This window comes from Bufo bufo, chromosome 4, assembly GCF_905171765.1.
Source record: "Bufo bufo chromosome 4, aBufBuf1.1, whole genome shotgun sequence".
Lineage (NCBI taxonomy): Eukaryota > Metazoa > Chordata > Amphibia > Anura > Bufonidae > Bufo > Bufo bufo.
The window spans coordinates 200,393,606-200,410,594 of record NC_053392.1 but is presented as its reverse complement, the minus strand read 5'-3'; the positions used below and the strand labels follow the sequence as shown (position 1 = coordinate 200,410,594).

The window sequence follows — 16,989 nt, the reverse complement described above, 5'->3', positions numbered from 1 at the left end:
CTCAGTTCAGACCTGAGCGTTTTACAGCGCGTTCCTACGCGCTGTAAAACGCTCAACAAGGAGAAACCAATGCTTCCCTATGGGAATGGTTCTCACCTGGGCGTTTTACAGCGAGTACGATCGCGCTGTAAAACGCCCGACGCTCAAACAAGTACATGAGCGTTTTTTTGGGAGTTTGTCGCGCGTTCCCGTACATAGACTTTCGGGAACGCGCGACAATGTGTGTTCACTTGTCTCTGTATGCGCGCTTGTAAACGCCCGTACAATCGTGCATACAGAGCGCTCCTTTCAGAACGCTCTGGTGTGAACCCAGCGTAAGGCTAAATTTTCTTTGTTCTGGTGCTAGACTTCCCCACGGATAACAGCTAATTGCCTGGGTGGGCTGCAGGGTGGACATTTTGTGATCTGCTTATTGCTAAGGGACCCTTCTAACAAGTAGGTATATCCAAAGTGGACATTCCTTTGACAGTGCTGAATGTTTAGAGGTAGTGGGTTCACTTATTCTTTAAAGAGTCTGAGAAGGTAGTAGGAGCGCAAAAATGGAACCCCCTTGGCCATAAAACACTACCAAAGGGCTGACATAATATTATTTGTGTGTGCCATATGGTATCTAGTGGCTCACGGACATCTAAGCTGGGAGATGTTTAGTTACTTTTAATCAGTGTGATCACTATCTGAAAGGTTTTCTTGTTGGATTTTGTCGAGATGTAATATCTGCCTTATCCAGCTGGAGATATTTTCTGATAAATGTAATTTTAGAAGTGATCATACAAAACATTCTCCTTGCAATTTAATGCCTGGCTGAGCAGTTTACAGAACAAAGTGGTTAACAATAGAGCTGTGCAGTGTTCAGAACAAAGGAAAGTGACATCAGAACATGCTCTCGCACTTTTATTTAGAGTCTGCACAGATTGCGGTTGGGCTCCAATAGATTTCCTTATTATTTCAGCATGAGTTACACAGCACTCCCTCGTGCTCCATGAGTCCAAGGGAGGCCAATAATCCAGCGACACATGACACACGTTCTATATTGTTCTTTCCATTACAGCTGGAACATAAATACTTTTGAAACATTGCTGAATGGAAACGATAACTGTTCACTTAAATTCAGAAGTCCATTTATACAAATATTTCCATACAGAGTTTCAAAGTAGTTAAAACCATTGCCCAGAATTACAGAGAAATCGAGTTCAATAAAGTCTTTATGAGGGTGGAATAGGTGTAACCAGTGGGTGCATCTGAAAGATGAATTTGGTTATTGCTAATGGACCCTTGTCTGGTATCGTTCATCATGTAACGTGGAACATGAAATAGTTTGGATTTTCTTGATATGCTAAATCTTCTAAACTCCTAAAGAGAGAAAATCCTGATCGTTACTTCTGTAGACAACATACTGTATGTCTCATTTACAATGCTCACAATAACAGGTCAGATATGTCATTTGTGATCTTTGTACATTAATAGTCTGTAAGATAAAAGCAGCAAGTTCCTGATGAGTCACATTTTGCCAAATGAGAGAAGCCAGCTAGGGTCATTCCAAGTGCAGATCATAATTGCTTTGTAGATTTTAACTCCTCACACTGACTTTTCTATGGCCCATAAAATCTTTAGTTTTATTTAAAGTGGAGTGTTATGATCTGAACCTGACCCTGACCTGGACCAGTGGCCTCGGGTGTTTGTTCTCACATCCGAGGCCTTGATTAGCTCCTCTATCAGGAACTATCCTGCTATGTTCAGTACATCATTATATGATGATGAACTCTCCACTACTTTGACTCTCTTATCTTGGTTGTCCTCCATTCTCTGTCCACACTTTGTTTGCCTTGCCAACTCTACTTCCACTCTCTGTTGGGATTCCCAGACGTTTTGTGCTGGGCCTCCTCCTGTTTTCTCTTTATAGAATACCAGTTGGGCAGACTATCAGCAGCTTGGTTGCCAGTACCATCTCCATGCTGATGACATCCACCAATATGATCTTGTCAGAACATGTCTAGTGCTCCCCTAAAGCTCTGGTTGGGTAAATGTTAGATTTTTCAATGGGAATCCGCATTACCATTCAAATCCACCTCAAGAGGGGACATGTATTGTTTTGGCGCAGCTTCCGTCTGGAAATTTCAGCAGGAGTCCTCATGCAGATTAGCCTCTTTGAATCCACAGTGTGATCCACATCATTCAAGCTACAAATATTCGGTGAAAACATGGAACATGCCCTTTATATCTCAAGCATAATGTTTCTAAAACTGAGCTCCTTCTGGTTCCTCTGTCATCTCCTTTAGATAAACCTAATATCGCTGTCTATAATACAACTATCCTCCCTAGATATCAGGCCCGATGTATTGGAGTTATGCTGGACTCAGATCTATCCTTTCTTTCACATTCATTTTATTGCCAAATCCTGTTGTATTTCTGTCCTTACCTCACCGCTGACACACTAATTCGGGTCCTAATTATTTCTCGCCTCAACTACTGCACTTAACAGACTGGCTTTTCACTCAGCTAATGACCTGCAGCTTTTATCCTCCCTTATGACATCCTCCCACTTCAATCTGCAGAACGTCCCCTGTTCTGCACCCTTTTCATAGAACTCTATCGGACCATTAGACTTGCTCTTAACATTCAGAAGGAGAACTATGCCACATAACCAGAGTCCATGGTCCGTACATAACCTGCCCTGGTCACAAATGTCTTCACACCATCATATCCTCAAGTAGCTCTCCTTGACGCATCACTTTCTGTGTTGATTCAGTTACTGATTGGTGACCTCTTTAGTCATTTCTCTGTCAGCACTGGTCACCTGGACTAAATTAGAACCATATGCCTATTATGCCCCTCCTGTACTTCCATTTAGATTGCAAGCTCTTACAGGCAGGAACTTCTCTTCTTCTGTCTTTTACTTTGATTACTTGTCTTCTCCACAGTTGTAAAGTGCTCCAGAATATGTTGGCACTATATAAATAAAAAATATTATGACCCATAATACGGTTCCATGAGGTATTATGTATAGCTGTGATGCAGAGTTTCACTTTAAATATCATAACTTTATTTGGTAACCTCCTAAGCATTTAGGACTACTGCGTTACTGCAGCAAATAAACATTTTCAACACCACATGCTATCACATGCTATAATTTAATTTATGCGAGATGTATAATGTACTAGACAGAGATTTTGTTTCTTTTAGCTGTAATCCTTTTTTATGCTTTTTCTTTTTTTAACTTTGCACCATGACTACAATGATGATAACATTTTTTATTTTTTTTCATGTATCCCGACATTCACTCTGTAAGTAAATCAGATGTGCTATGATCATTGGTAGGGTTGTCTTTCATCAGTGGAACAAACTACGTTTCTTGTAAGATTTGGAAATGTTCCTCCAAGATGATCGAAGTGTTGACCTTTGCGATACTAAGCATTGAGAGTTGTTACTGTCTTTTCTTAGAGTCCTCCTAAGGCAAGTTGAAACTTTAACATAGCTTCTTGGCACCAGTTCTATTTGCATTCCAATCCAGAACGTGTTTGCATTCATTTCTATGCACTACTTCCACGTTGTTATGTAATCCATCATAAAGTAAATTGGTTATCTTCCCTACCTGTGATACAGTGTCTTTTTAAGGCCATGTTCAGATCAGTTTTAGCAATTTCTATTGTTCTGCTGTGTTAAAGAGGACCTGTCACCATGAAAATACAGTACAGTCTGCAGGCAGTATGTTATAGAGCAGGAGGAGCTGAGCTGATTGATTATATAGTTTTATGGGAAAAGATTCAGTAAAACTTGTAATTTTATACATTTATATCTTAGCTTTTTTTTAACTCCCACAGCTCTCACATCTTCTCACAGCTATCTATGCGCGATACGTGTATGGAGCTCTGATTGGTTTGTTACTGACAGCCAGGCCTCTTCTGTATCCTTCAGAATCACTGAAAACTGAGATGTTGGCAGATTAACCCCGTAGATGCCCCCGTCTGAGGAGCTTACAGAAGGAGGAGGCTCCCTCTCTGATACTCATGGGGTGTCGATGGTTGCTGGGTCTCCTGTGTATGGAAGCCTAGGAGGCCCAAGGGAATCTCCTAGGGAACTGTCAGTGTGGAAACTGACAGGTTCAATGCAGTACAAAACAGCATGTATTGTACTGTACTGTACTGTATTGTACTGCATTGAACCAGCAATCAGACCTTCAAAAGTTGATGTCCCCTTGTGGGATAAAAATAAAAAGTAAGAAAAAAAGTTTTAAAAAGTGTTTTATAGAAATTTTTTAAAAAAGTTTCTAGTGTACAAAACCAACCCTTTCCCCTAATTAAGCCATTTACTATTTAAAATTTTTTTTACACAAAATTGCCGCAACCATAACGTCCGATTATCACAAAATGACCCTGTCAGGGGAGCGCCTTAAAAAACATGCCAGAATAACCATGCTTTGGTCGCCTCGTCTCTATGTACCCCAAAATAGTACCAATGAAAACGTCACCTCATCCCGCAAAAAAAGACTAGACCATTGCCAGAAAAAAATTTAAATATGGCTCTCAGAAAATGTTGAAACAAAAACATAACTTAAAAAAAAAATGCTTTCGTTGTCTAAAACTGAAACAAATAACGTGTGGTATCGCTATGTCCATAATTAACTGCTGTATAAAAATATCACATGCTGTATCTCAGGTGAACGCCATTAAAAACTAAAACTAAAAACTATGCCAGAACAGCCATTTTTAGTCACCTCACCTTCTCGATAGAAAACTGGCAGTTTTCATTTTGCATCGTCCCCTGCTCATTAAAGGTGTTTCCCAAGATTTTAATACTGATGACCTATCCTCTGGATCATGGGTGTCAAACATGCGGCCCGCAATGAATATCTTTGCGGCCTGGCAAAGATATTCATTGCTCTGGTTACCTGGAGGCGGGCGGAGATAAAATAAAAAAGTCAGAGGCGGTCCAGGAGCGGTTGAAGGATGGCGGAGCAGTTGGAGGCGGTCCAGGAGAGGATGGAGGCTGGCGGAGGCGGTCCAGGAGAGGATGGAGGTGTGCAGAGGAAAAACGTCACGTCCTGATGTGACGTCATCAGGCTCCGCCTGGAGTTCTGACATGCTGCGGACGGCGCCATTGCGGCTATAGACGCAGGGTACCAGATTCACAAGGTAAGAAAAGTACCGTATTTTTCGCCCCATAAGACGCACTTTTTCCCCCCCAAAAGTGGGGGGAAATGCCCCTGCGTCTTATGGAGCGAATGCTTCCATTTTACAGCGCAGTTTGCGACGCTGCAGCATCGCAGACTGCTATGTATGAGCCGGGAGAGAGGAGGGGCTGGAGTCCGTAACTAGGGGCGGGGCCCGGTGCAGTCACTGGGCCCCGCCGCTGACCAAAGTATTTATAAACGTGAATCCTTATCCTGTTATTAAGTTGAACTAACGCTGCCCTCTCCCATGTTCCCCTGTATCCCCATAGCACTTACTTAAACTTCAATAGCAGGCAGAGCGGACGGCAGCAGTAACGTCACTCACTGACGTCGAGCGCCTGCTCCGCCCACTTTATGAATGAAGCAGGCGGAGCAGACGCGCGACGTCAGTGAGTGACGTTACTGGTGCCGTCCGCTCTGCCTGCTATGGAAGCGTGTTCGTAAGTGCTGTGGGGATACAGGGGAACATGGGAACATGGGAGAGCGCAGCGTTAGTTCAACTTAATAACAGGATAAGGATTCATGTTTATAAATACTTCGGTGAGCAGAGGGCCGGTGTATTGGGGGACACTGTTATGAGGGGGATCTGTGGATGACATATAGCAGTGTCATCCACAGATCCCCCCCATAACAGTTCCATCCACAGATCCCCCCACCTCATAACAATGCCATCCACAGATATCCCACCCCATAGCAGTACCATCCACAGATATCCCACCCCATAACAGTTCCATCCACAGATCCCCCACCTCATAACAATGCCATCCACAGATCCCCCATAACAGCACCATCCACAGATCCCCCACCCCATAACAATGCCATCCACAGATCCCCCCACCCCATAACAATGCCATCCACAGATATCCCACCCCATAGCAGTACCATCCACAGATCCCCCATAACAGTGCCATCCACAGATCCCCCATAACAGTGCCATCCACAGATCCCCATAACAGTGCCATCCACAGATCCCCCATAACAGCACCATCCACAGATCCCCCATAACAGCGCCATCCACAGATCCCCCATAACAGTGCCATCCACAGATCCCCCATAACAGTGCCATCCACAGATCCCCCATAACAGTGCCATCCACAGGTCCCCCATAACAGTGCCATCCACAGATCCCCCACATGACAGTGCGTCATCCACAGATCCCCCATAATAGTGTCATGCACAGACCACCATTAATTCAAAGCCCACCAAAAGCACAAAAAATATTTTTTTCTTATTTTCCTCCTCAAAAACCTAGGTGCGTCTTATAGTGAAGTTTAATATTTGTATATATATATATAGGTCTCACTTGTGTTATTGGGCAACGGGATGTTGGGGGTCAGCAGTCATGAAACAACAATGTTGTTCTATGAAAATGTACGATTTTTTTATTTTTTTTTTGATGCGGCCCACATAAACTTAAATTTTGTTTTTTTGGCCCATGTTAGCCTTTGAGTTTGACATGCTTGTTCTGGATAGTATCTGGTCAGTGGGGTTCCGAGACCCGAGATTAACGTGCAATACGTGTATGGAGCCCTGCAATACTGATGACCTATCCTCTGGACAGTATCTGGTCAGGGGTCTGACACCTGGGACTTCCAGTGATTAGCTGTTTAAGAAGGCAGCAGAACTCATGTGAGCGTTGCGGCCTTCTCAGTGCTTACCAAGTACAGCGGCTGTGCTTTGTATCGTGCTCAGCCCCATTTACTTACATGGGGCTGAGCTGCTCCTACGCTACGTGACTGATGAACATTTCGTCACTGGCCTCGGAAATACAGAAAGAAGTCAGCTGCTTTTTCAAACAGCTGAGTAGCAGGGTTCCCGGGTGTCAGACCCCCACTGATCAGATACTGATGACCTATTGCCTCCCATGCACTGGACGGCCACTGTGCTGCACTGTTTACTTAGGTCTTAGACATGGAACCTGGGGACTGTCTTACTTTTAATAGCATTTATTATGTAGACAAAGTCAATACAAAGCACATCCCAATGTATTGTGATTGTCCATATTGCCTCTTTTGCTGGCTTGATTCATTTTTCCATCACATTATACGTGTGTCGTTTCCAGGGGTTATAACCATCGCTGCAGCGCAAATACGAGGTGGCTGGGACAGGATCTGCTGCACATATGCGCTATCATGGTCTCAGCCACCGGAGAAGCCATCACTTTTTCCTATAGTGTGCAAGCATGGCCACTGCTGCTGGATTGCAGGGTCGTCATAACCATAGAAATGAGCAGTGTATAATGTGATGGAAAATTGAATACAGAAAGGAAGCAATATGGACAATCACAATACATTAGTAAGTGCCTTGTATTAACGTTCTCTTCATGTTGAATGCCATTTGCTGAAAGTGAGACAACCGCTTTAATAAGAGGAGCTCAGGTAAGAAAAAAGCATATTGTGCGTTTATTGTGCCACAACATTCACTGTATTAAAAAATATATATTTCTCAAGATTTTTTTTTTTACATTGCTTGAAAAAGTCTAACGGGCACATTTATTAGGACTGGCGTTTTAGATGCCGGTCCAAATAAAGGCCCATAGCTGGCGGTGGTTCCGCCGGAGTTATGAAGAGGCGCAGGCCTCGCCATAACTTCGGTGCATCCAGCGCCAGTTATAAATGTAAGACAACTGAGCCGTCTTACATTTAGACCATTTTCTACGCGTAAAACAGGCATAGAAAATGTTGAATGAGATGGGCCAGCCCCTCCCCGCCCACACCACTCTCACAATTTTAGACCTGCCATGAGCGGGGAAAAGTCGCAGATAGCGGCGCAGCTAACCGTTGCACCGCCATCTGTGACTTAAATACTTCTAATTTAGGCGTATTTCAGATTAGTAAATGACCCCCTAATTGTATCAGTGTAGCCCCAGCCTTATATTTTGGGATGTATCTTGCTGCATATGCAGTATGCATGATTATATGGTTAAAGGGGTTGGCCTCTATATAAGTACTTTACACAACATTGTTGGAGGCAGGGTAAAAATGCGTTTCCAAATATACTTTATTTAAAAAATCTGTCTGCTAATCTTTTTATAATAAACCACGCCCCCTGAGCCCCGCTCTGCCGTGCAGCCAGTTCGTCCATGGCTGCACGCGACATGGAGGAGCTTTAGAGAAAGATCGTCCATGCCTTTATTGTAAGTTTGTAACTGCACATATGCTGTTCTCCTAATATGCTTAAGAGCAGCACATGTCCAGTCTGCCCCTGCCACTTGCGCGCTCCCTATTTCGTCTCTGACAGGAATCCGCTGCTTATTCCTCTCAAGAGTTTGGAGCGGGGAGCCTAGTAAGAGCACATCTGATGTCCTGTCTACAATGAGGGCGGTCCCTGGCCGATCGCTCTGATAGTCAATCACAGGATCCTAATGCCGGCTGAAAGGTTCTGATCCCCACAGTCCGTGACTGTGGGGATCAGACCCTTCTAAAATGTATGTATATATAATAACCCCCCCAAGAGCCTGATCAGGCTTACTGTGAGTGATAATGAACTGCAGAACACTATACAGTGTACTGCAGTGTATTGTAAACCATCAGACCCATTGGATCTTCAAGAACCAAGTGGGTCTGGGTCCAATTTTTTTTTTTTTAAGTGGAAAGTAAAAAAAAAACACATTTCTTCTTATAGCTGATATAAAATAAAAATTTAAAAAGCATCCTTTTCCCAAAATAAAGTTAAAAAATATTGTAAAAAATACAGAAAAAAAGAAATGTAGACATATTAGGTATCTCCGCGTTCGTATCAACTGGCTATATAAAATAAAAATCGCATGACCTAACCCCTCAGGTGAACACCGTCAAAAAAATTAAAAGAAAACTTTTTTTTTTGACACCTTACATCAATCTAACAGTCACCTCATCCTGCAAAAAATGAGCCTCTACCTAAGACAATCGCTCAAAAAATAAAAAAAACTATAGCTCTCAGAATATGGAGACACTAAAACATGATTTATTTTGTTTCAAAAATGCTGTTATTGTGTAAAACTTAAATAAATAAAAAAAAGTATGCATATTGGGTATCGCCGCATCCGTAAGAACCTGCTGTATAAAATATCACATGAACTAACCCCTCAGGTGAACACTGTAATTTAAAAAAAAAAGTAAAACGGTGTAAAAAAGCAATTTTTAGTCACCTTACATCACAAAAAGTGTAACAGCAAGCGATAAAAAAAGGCGTACGCACCCCAAAATGGTACCAATAAAACCGTCATCTCATCCTGCAAAAAATGAGACCCTACCTAGGACAGTCCCCCAAAAAATAAAAAAATCTATGGGTCTCAGAATATGGAGACACTAAAACATGATTTTTTTAAATTCAAAAATGCTGTTATTGTGTAAAACTTAAATAGATAAAAAAGTAAACATATTAGGTATCGCCGCGTCCGTAAGAACCTGCTGTATAAAAATATCACATGAAAATAAAAAGTGTGTCAAAAAAGCCATTTTTTGTCACCTTACATAACAAAAAACGTAATACCAAGCGATCAAAAAGTCATATGCACCCTAAAATAGTACCAAACTGTCATATCATACCGAGAAGAATGAGCCCCTACATAATACAGTCGCCTAAAAAAAAAATATATATATATGGCTTTCAGAATATGGAGACACAAAAAAATCATTATTTTCAAAAATGCTTTATTAGGCTATTTTCACACTGGCGTTTCTGGGTCCGCTTGTGAGATCCGTTTCAGGGCTCTCACAAGCGGCCCAAAATGGATCAGTTTAGCCCCAATGCATTCTGAATGGATAAGGATCCGTTCAGAATGCATCAGTTTGCCTCAGTTCAGTCACCATTCCGCTCTGGAGGCGGACACCAAAACGCTGCTTGCTTGCCGCGTTTTGATGTCCGCCTGATGATGCGGAGCCAAACTGATCCGTCCTGACTTACATTGTAAGTCAATGGGGACGGATCCGTTTTCACTGACACAATATGGTGCAATTGAAAACGGATCCGCCTCCCATTGACTTTCAGTGTAGGTCAAAATGGATCCGTTTGCATTATCATGAACAAAAATATTTTTTGTTCATGGTAATGCAAACGGATCCGTTCTGAACGGATATAAGCGTTTGCATTATAGGTGCGGATCCGTCTGTGCAGATACCAGACGGATCCGCACCTAACGCAGGTGTGAAAGTAGCCTTATGTATAACTGAAACAAACAACCAATAAAAGTAGTCCTATTTGGTATTGTCGCATCCGTAGCAACCTGCTCTATAAAAATACCACATGATCTAACCTGTCAGATGAACATTGTAAATAACAAAAAATAAAAACTGTGCCAAAACAGCTATTTTTTGGTTACCTTGCCCCACAAAAAGTGTAATATAGAGCAACCAAAAATCATATATATCCCAAAATAGTACCAACAAAACTGCCACCTTATCCTGTAGTTTCCAAAATGGGGTAAATTTTTGGGAGTTTCTACTCTAGGGGTGCATCAGGGGTCTTTAAATGTGACATGGCAGCTTAAAATTATCCTAGTGAAATCTGCCTTCCAAAAACCATATGGCGTTCCTTTTGCGCCCTGCCGTCTGCCCGTACAGCAGTTTACGACCACATATGGGGTGTTTCTGTAAACTACAGAATCAGGGCAATAAATATTGATTTTTGTTTGGGTGTTAACCCTTGCTTTGTTACTGGAAAAAATGGATTAAAATGGAAAATCTGCCAAAAAAGTGAAATTCTGAAATTTCATCTCCATTTCCCATTAATTCTTGTGGAGCACCTAAAGGGTTAACAAAGTTTGTAAAATCAGTTTTGAATACCTTGAGGGGTGTAGTTTCTAAACTTCTAAGCCTTCTAACGTCCCTAAAAATAAATGGCATTCACAAAATGATCCAAACATGAAGTATACATATGGGGAATATAAAGTAATAACTATTTTTGGAGTTATTACTATCTATTATAAAAGTAGAGAAGTTTTCAATTTTTTTTGTAAATTTGGTATTTTTTTTATAAATAAAAATGAAACATTTTGACTCAATTTTACCACTGTTATGAAGTACAATATGTGACGAGAAAACAGTCTCAGAATGGCCTGGATAAGTAAAAGCGTTTTAAAGTTATTACTACATAAACTGACGCATGTCAGATTTGCTAAAAATGGCTTGGTCCTAAAAAGGTTTAAAGGCACCGTCCAGATCTATTGATGACATATTCTCAGGATACGTCATTAGTATCTGATTGGTGGGGGCCGGACAACCGGCATCCCCGCCAATCAGCTGGATGAAGAGGAGGCAGTGCTCCATGCGAGCGCTGCTTCCTCTTCATTACACTGCTTGTCGTCTCGCAAGTGCAGTGTAATAAAAGTTCTCACTCCATTCAGGTGAATGGAGCCAGTGCTTGTAATTATACTACGTTTCTGCTCCAGAGGAGACGACGCATAGTGTAATGACCAGGAAGCACCGCCTCCTCTTTATACAGCTGATCGGCGGGGTGCCGCCTGTCAGACCCCTGCCGAACAGATATTGATGACTTATCTTGATGATAGTAGAAAAGAAGATAGCTTCGGCAGCATTCCGCAATATCAAAAAAGATCCTTTATTCGTACCTCCAGACGTTTCGACTGTACACCAGTCTTTGTCAAGCCTAATGACATACATTCTGGTAGGCATATATATACCCCCCACATAAAAAACACACCCCGTTACATCATCAGTATAAATCACTGCACAATAGAATACACATGTTGATGTTACAACTCACAGTTAATGATATATCTACCGCGCTCGTGTTGTTCACCTCGGCGTTCCAATATCTGTGATGCGCAGCCGCGTCTCAATGTATTTGCATACCGGAAGTATCATGCGTTGTCATGGCTCCCGGCGGCGCACGTGTCTCCAGCCAATGTGCTGCAAGAAGCACTCAATGACGTCACAGCCTGTGCGTCCACCCATACCGGAAGTATCATGCGTTGTCATGGCTCCCGGCGGCGCACGTGTCTCCAGCCAATGTGCTGCAAGAAGCACTCACTGACGTCACAGCCTGTGCGTCCACCCCATGACCCTCACTCAAGTGCGCTCAGCAGTGCGTCAATAGCGTTCGTCACATGGGGTACGTAGCCAATGAGGACACGGCGCAAACATCGGCGCCATGGCAATGATGACGCCACGGTCCCCGTTACTTATTATATGTGTGATCCGTATCTACAGTGAACAGGTCTATATACTACAGGACCCCTGCTCACTCCGATAATCACATGACTATAGAGGGAAATCAATCTGGACCCGACATATTCACGTACATTACAGTAAATGGAAAAATACATAACATCATAGGTGTGGTACAAAATAACCACACATAACCACCATCTGGATAGTGTATCCCATATATACATCACATATGGACCAAACTCATGGTCCTTTGACATATAGACTGAAGACTGCTCCACCGGAGATGTGCCACATATATATTAAAAACATAATGTCACTATACTAAGAGAACAAAACAGTAACATCTATCAATCGATGGACGCGACATTAAACTCTAAATTCAAGCCAAAAGGTTGAAGGGACCTGAGGGTATGGATCCATTTAAGTTCCTTTTTCCTCAGGATTCCCTTCCTGTCTCCACCCCTTCTCAAGTATCCTACGCTGTCGATAACTCGAAATCTCAATTGATTAATGGAATGTTTACAATCAATGAAGTGTTTTGCAACCGGTTTGTCGAGTGCACCTGTTCTTATTGTGCTTTTGTGTTTGTTAATTCTTTCCCTCAATTCCATCGTGGTCTCCCCCACATAGATCAAACTACACGGGCACTGTATCATGTAAACCACGTCTGTGGATTTACATGTATAATGACCTTTAATCTTAAATCGTTTACCACTGTAGGGATGTGTAAAACCATCACCTTTCATGATGCCACCACAGTTGCAACATGAAAGGCAAGGGAAATTACCATTCCTCAGTGGTGCTAATCTTTTCTGTCTTTCGATGTCCTTCCCCCCTATATCCGCTTTCACCAATCTATCGCGTAGGTTAGGGCTCCGTTTGTATGCCATCATTGGGGGAACTGAAAATTCAGTGACTGCAGGCAATCCTTTCTGCAGGATCTGCCACTCCTGTCGTAGGATGTTGGCTATTTTGCCGCTATCACCCCCAAAGATGGATACAAATGGAATACGGGGGGTCTCTTGTTTTTGGGGTTTCCTTACCAAAGTGGAACTACGTTCCATAGATGTAATCCTATGCTTAGTACGGTTAATCAATTTGGTGGGGTATCCTCTCCTGCTGAATTTATTACACATCTCATCTACCCTAATACCAAAGAGGGTGTCATCTGATACGATACGACGTACCCTTAGGAGTTGACTCCACGGAAGGGAGCTAACCATGTTCTGAGGGTGACTGCTGTCATACATTAACAAAGTATTCCTGTCTGTAGGTTTTTGGAAGAGATCAGTACAGATCCTTCCATTGTGCACCTGAATTCGGACGTCAAGGAACTGCAGCTCACGGGCGGAGTGCATCACGGTGAACTGCAGGTCCCGGACCCCAGAATTCAGGTGCACATGAAACTCATCTAGCTAAGGCACAGTGCCAGTCCAAATCAAAAAAATGTCGTCGATGTAGCGCCACCAGCACAGGACTCTCTCAAAGAATATGGAGCGATACACCAGCCGATCCTCGACCTCCGCCATGAAGATGTTTGCGTAGGTGGGGGCCACATTGGACCCCATCGCCACACCCCGCTTTTGCTGGTAGAAGGTGTCACCGAAGAGAAAATAATTCCTCCTCAGGACAACCTCCAAGAGGGCGAGGATCAGCCGGCGCGCCCCAAGAGAGAGCCCCGTGCCGGCCAGGGCCACATCGACGACTTTTAAACCATAGGAGTGATCAATGGATGTATACAGGGATACAACATCAAAACTCACAAGTAAAAATTCCGCCGGCAAGTCAAGTGAATTCAGTTTAGTCAAGAAATGGCCAGTATCCCTGACATAGGAGGGAGCCGTGGTCGCGTGGATCCGCAATACTTTGTCCAAAAAGATGGACACAGGATTGAAGATGGAACCGCTGCCCGACACTATAGGTCGGCCAGGGGGATCCACAAGACTCTTGTGGATCTTTGGTAATACATATATCACAGGGGTGATCGGATGGCTTACACGCAAAAAGCTGTTTAATTCATCATCAATGATTCCCTGGCTGAGGGCCTCATCCAATAACACCCCTATGATATCTGCTATGTCCCACCTTGGATCCTTACTCAACATCTCATAGACATTATTATCCCCTACCTGTCTTGTGATCTCATTGATATATTTACATGTGTCCATCACGACCACGGCACCCCCCTTGTCAGCTGGCTTGATCGTCAATTGTTTGTTATGTTCCAGTTCAAGAACAGCCCATCTTTCATCTTGAGATAGGTTGTGTTTGAACTGGTGGGTTCACCGTGATGCACTCCGCCCGTGAGCTGCGGTTCCTTGACGTCCGAATTCAGGTGCACAATGGAAGGATCTGTACTGATCTCTTCCAAAAACCTACAGACAGGAATACTTTGTTAATGTATGACAGCAGTCACCCTCAGAACATGGTTAGCTCCCTTCCGTGGAGTCAACTCCTAAGGGTATGTCGTATCGTATCAGATGACACCCTCTTTGGTATTAGGGTAGATGAGATGTGTAATAAATTCAGCAGGAGAGGATACCCCACCAAATTGATTAACCGTACTAAGCATAGGATTACATCTATGGAACGTAGTTCCACTTTGGTAAGGAAACCCCAAAAACAAGAGACCCCCCCGTATTCCATTTGTATCCATCTTTGGGGGTGATAGCGGCAAAATAGCCAACATCCTACGACAGGAGTGGCAGATCCTGCAGAAAGGATTGCCTGCAGTCACTGAATTTTCAGTTCCCCCAATGATGGCATACAAACGGAGCCCTAACCTACGCGATAGATTGGTGAAAGCGGATATAGGGGGGAAGGACATCGAAAGACAGAAAAGATTAGCACCACTGAGGAATGGTAATTTCCCTTGCCTTTCATGTTGCAACTGTGGTGGCATCATGAAAGGTGATGGTTTTACACATCCCTACAGTGGTAAACGATTTAAGATTAAAGGTCATTATACATGTAAATCCACAGACGTGGTTTACATGATACAGTGCCCGTGTAGTTTGATCTATGTGGGGGAGACCACGATGGAATTGAGGGAAAGAATTAACAAACACAAAAGCACAATAAGAACAGGTGCACTCGACAAACCGGTTGCAAAACACTTTATTGATTGTAAACATTCCATTAATCAATTGAGATTTCGAGTTATCGACAGCGTAGGATACTTGAGAAGGGGTGGAGACAGGAAGGGAATCCTGAGGAAAAAGGAACTTAAATGGATCCATACCCTCAGGTCCCTTCAACCTTTTGGCTTGAATTTAGAGTTTAATGTCGCGTCCATCGATTGATAGATGTTACTGTTTTGTTCTCTTAGTATAGTGACATTATGTTTTTAATATATACAGGGAGTGCAGAATTATTAGGCAAGTTGTATTTTTGAGGATTAATTTTATTATTGAACAACAACCATGTTCTCAATGAACCCAAAAAACTCATTAATATCAAAGCTGAATATTTTTGGAAGTAGTTTTTAGTTTGTTTTTAGTTTTAGCTATTTTAGGGGGATATCTGTGTGTGCAGGTGACTATTACTGTGCATAATTATTAGGCAACTTAACAAAAAACAAATATATACCCATTTCAATTATTTATTTTTACCAGTGAAACCAATATAACATCTCAACATTCACAAATATACATTTCTGACATTCAAAAACAAAACAAAAACAAATCAGTGACCAATATAGCCACCTTTCTTTGCAAGGACACTCAAAAGCCTGCCATCCATGGATTCTGTCAGTGTTTTGATCTGTTCACCATCAACATTGCGTGCAGCAGCAACCACAGCCTCCCAGACACTGTTCAGAGAGGTGTACTGTTTTCCCTCCTTGTAAATCTCACATTTGATGATGGACCACAGGTTCTCAATGGGGTTCAGATCAGGTGAACAAGGAGGCCATGTCATTAGATTTTCTTCTTTTATACCCTTTCTTGCCAGCCACGCTGTGGAGTACTTGGACGCGTGTGATGGAGCATTGTCCTGCATGAAAATCATGTTTTTCTTGAAGGATGCAGACTTCTTCCTGTACCACTGCTTGAAGAAGGTGTCTTCCAGAAACTGGCAGTAGGACTGGGAGTTGAGCTTGACTCCATCCTCAACCCGAAAAGGCCCCACAAGCTCATCTTTGATGATACCAGCCCAAACCAGTACTCCACCTCCACCTTGCTGACGTCTGAGTCGGACTGAAGCTCTCTGCCCTTTACCAATCCAGCCACGGGCCCATCCATCTGGCCCATCAAGACTCACTGTCATTTCATCAGTCCATAAAACCTTAGAAAAATCAGTCTTGAGATATTTCTTGGCCCAGTCTTGACGTTTCAGCTTGTGTGTCTTGTTCAGTGGTGGTCGTCTTTCAGCCTTTCTTACCTTGGCCATGTCTCTGAGTATTGCACACCTTGTGCTTTTGGGCACTCCAGTGATGTTGCAGCTCTGAAATATGGCCAAACTGGTGGCAAGTGGCATCTTGGCAGCTGCACGCTTGACTTTTCTCAGTTCATGGGCAGTTATTTTGCGCCTTGGTTTTTCCACACGCTTCTTGCGACCCTGTTGACTATTTTGAATGAAACGCTTGATTGTTCGATGATCACGCTTCAGAAGCTTTGCAATTTTAAGAGTGCTGCATCCCTCTGCAAGATATCTCACTATTTTTGACTTTTCTGAGCCTGTCAAGTCCTTCTTTTGACCCATTTTGCCAAA

The 16,989-nt window shown here is 42.9% G+C and overlaps 1 protein-coding gene across 8 annotated transcripts in view; it reads left to right on the top strand.

Annotated features, from left to right (window-relative positions):
- Window positions 1–16,989, top strand: part of TNIK (TRAF2 and NCK interacting kinase) — a 335,955-nt gene that overhangs the window by 73,838 nt on the left and 245,128 nt on the right. The gene's annotated exons all lie outside the window — the stretch shown is intronic.